Below are 3,567 nucleotides of genomic sequence, written 5' to 3' on the forward strand. Positions count from 1 at the left end.
GGGGGGGTGTCCGGCTCAGAGGGGTTGGGTTCGGAGCTGGGGGTCAGAGCTGGGGGGGATGGGGTCGGGGGTGTCCGGTTCATAGGGGCTGGGCTCGGAGCTAAGGGTCAGGGCTGTGGGGGGCTGGGGTCAGGGGTGCCTGGCTCAGAGGGGCTGGGCTTGGAGCTGGGGGAGGATGGGGTCGGGTGGTGCCCAGCTCAGAGGGGCTGGGCTCAGAGCTGGGGGTCGGGGCTGGGCTCAGAGCTGGGGGCCGGGGGGTGCCTGGCTCAGAGGGGCTGGGCTCAGAGCTAGGGGTCAGGGCTGTGAGGGGATGGGGTCGGGGGGTGCGTGGCTCAGAGGGGCTTACCATGCTGCTCACCCCCTCTCCCAGAGCCTCAGCGAGCCGCGTCCAGGAGCTCCTGCTGCTTGGCCTGCCGGAACTCACAGCCCTGCCACCTTAACACGCGGCTCCGAGCGGGAGGAGCTGAGGCCCTGCCCAAGCCACGCCGCTGCAGCGCTGTCCAGGGCCGCTCCTGGATGCAGCGTGCTGAGGCGCCGGGGGATGGGGGAAGGCGAAGGTGGGGGGGGAGCTTCCGACATTCTCGTGGGGGCCCCCGCAGGTGTCCCGACTTTTTCCTAAAAACGGGCAAATTGTCCTGTATTTTCTGTGTCCCCACATCAGTACTGACGGGTCCTGCTACTGGCTAGATCCCAACTCGCCAGCCGCCCGCCCACTAGAAGTGAGGGGGCAGGTCCAGTGGCCCGTGATGGGAGTGGGTGTGCAAAGCTGGTGGTGCGGCCAAGATGCAGCGGATGGGGCCGTCTGCTGGTCCATCAGTGCAGTCCCAGCTGTGTGCCAGCTCTCAGCCAGCAGGGCCCTGCCCCCCATGGGCGGCGAGTTATATTCTTTTGTGGTGCCCAGGCTCCAGGAATATTCAGGGCTGGGGGCCCTGCTCGAGACTTATCACACATCTGCCCACCTTTATTTGAATGAAGCTCCTTCTGATCTGACAGCTCAGGCATTGTCAGTTTCATCCAAAACAATTTACAAACTTGGAACCTAATCCTGTAAACCCTTAATCATTTGATCGATCCCATTGAAGACAATGGGACTATTTGCATGACTATGGACCACTTTTGAGAACTGGTAAGAGTTTCAGGAGTCTGTTCCTATAAAGGAAGTTGAATCCCCAATTGAAATGCGATGTTTGGGTACAATACCATAAAGCAGTTTAGGCCACAGTTCTACTTAAAATTTGTCTTTTATTAAATCATACATATGCTGAAATGGCTCCTCACCTCACTCCCATATTCCATATAAACAGACTGAATACTACATATGTGGGGGGGGGAAGTGAGTAGTTAAGCATGTTGATGTTTGTATATACAAAGGGGGGTGTCGGAGGGGATGGGGAGAGTGTGGGGGCCTTGGGCAGGGGGCGGGGTGGGGAGGAGTCACATGGAGGGTCACGTGGGGAGGTCATGTGTCCCCCCTTGTATCCCTCCCATGAGTGCAGTACCGGCAAGAAATGATTTCTACTTGCACCACTGAGAGGCTCCCAAAGATCCCCGAAGGCAGCAGAGTCAGTGAGAAGGAATGTGGGGCTGGGCTTGGCAGGGAAAGGGTTAACACAGGAGGGGTTGCCCCAGGCAGGGCCAGCTCCAGGCACCAGCGAAGGAAGCAGGTGCCTGGGGTGGCCCATAGAAAGGGGCAGCACTCCATCCGTTGTTGGGGCGGCACATCCGGGTCTGCGGCGGCAATTTGGCGGCAGGTCCTTCTCTCCCTCTCTTCCTCTTTGAGGGGCTGGGAGCAGCTCAATCAGGTTTTTCTTTCTTTCTTTTTTTTCCCTTCTTCGCCGCTTGGGGCGGCAAAAAAACTGGAGCTGGCCCTGGCCCTAGGGCTCTGCTGGGACTGAGGGACAGGGACAGGTCCCCAGGCAGGGGCAGCGCAGGCTGGAGCGGGGCAGAGCACAGGGAGCAGAGGGTGAGTGGAAGGGACCAGCCCCTGGTTCTTCATTCTCCAGGCTGGGTATGGTGCTGGGAGAGATAGATGTGAAACTCCTGCCAGCTGGGGATCCAACGCCCAGGATCTAACTCAGGAGCCCTGCAGGGAGAGGGGAGAGAAATCACCCTCTGGCTGTGGGACTAGCGGGATGGACAGGGGGATTTTCTCTGCCAGGCTGCCGGATGCCCCCAGTGACTCTGCCTGGCAGCCGCAGGGCTGGGCAATGCTCTGCAGGACCCAGGACCCTCTGCCCTTTGGTCTGCTAGACTAGGAAGCTCTAGTATCAAATCTTCCCCACATCCAGTACTTGGAGACAAATCAAGCCCCTCTCAGCCATCTCTGGCTAGGCTAACTACATGTAGCTCCATACGCAAAGAGGCAGGTTTTTTGTGTCTTTCTTGACTCATCTTTGGAGCTCTTCTCTGAGTCCCTCCAGTGTCTCCATGTCCTTTTTGCAGGGCAGAGCCCAGAACTGGACTCGAGAGCCAGTGCCGGTCTCACCAGACCCATATGTAGAGGTGACATCACTGCGCTGCTCCTGCTCCCTGTCCTCCTGCGCATACAGCCCAGGTCACGCTCACCCTGTTCGCCACACATGGGAGCTCATTGACAGCCATGGCCTCGGCATCCTTTTCAGTTTCCTCTTGCCCCCTGCAGCAGTGCTGGTGTTTCCCCGATTCCGGGCAGGGCAGTCGCCTCCTGTGATGTAGGCGGCCTTGTCTTCAACACTGCAGATTCTCTCTTTGGTCATCGCTGCCCTTCCGTGTTATCATCCTTGGCACGAACACCATTTGGAGCCATTTTCACTTTGAAAGGCATTTCCCAAGCCTATCTCCTCCCTATGCCATGTACGGGCCACTTACAGTCCAGATTATAGTGTGTCTAGCACAGGGGTCCTGAGTTCCTCCAACCCTCTGCCAAGGGGAGCCCAGGCCCAGATTTCCCGCAGCCCACCTGACCAGCCCTTTCCCTAAGGAGAAACCCTGGTGCTGCCATCCCCGCCCTGAGCCATTCACCTCCCTTATTCTTCAGGTAGATGAGGAGCAGCTTCAAAGATGTTACTGCTCAGATTCGGGGCTGAACTTCCTGGGTCAGAGGCTGCTGCCTCTATTGTGATCTGGGAGCCCAGGCTGAGCCACTGCTGCTCCCCAGAGGGGTCTGTGTGGGGAGAGACCTGCATTAACCTCCCTCTGTGCCCAGCTGAGGGGGAGGACTTTCTCCAGTGGCTGGAACCAGTCCCTGAGGCAGCCCCGGGCTCTGCCCACACCAGCTCCTGAGCTGGAGCCTTCAGGTGAGGGGAGAGACCTGGGGGAAAGGGCTGGGCAGGAAAATGACTCTGCACAAACAGCCCCTACTCACCCCATCTCTGCTCCTGGGGGTCTGCGAGTCCCAGAGCTGCTGCCCTCCCTGACCTACCCAGGCTCTCCTCCCCTGAGCGCCTGCAGTAGCCAAGCCAGCTCCTGGAGAGCAAATGCCCCCACGGCCAGGTGGGTTATGAACTGCATGGACTTCTCAAGCTGAAAAGAAGGGGTATCGTGGAGGGGCGACTTGGAGCTGTGGGAAAGCAGGGCGGTGATACTATT

Source organism: Terrapene carolina, unplaced genomic scaffold (genome assembly GCF_002925995.2).
Source record: "Terrapene carolina triunguis isolate 2854851 unplaced genomic scaffold, T_m_triunguis-2.0 Scaffold421, whole genome shotgun sequence".
In the NCBI taxonomy this organism is placed as follows: domain Eukaryota; kingdom Metazoa; phylum Chordata; order Testudines; family Emydidae; genus Terrapene; species Terrapene triunguis.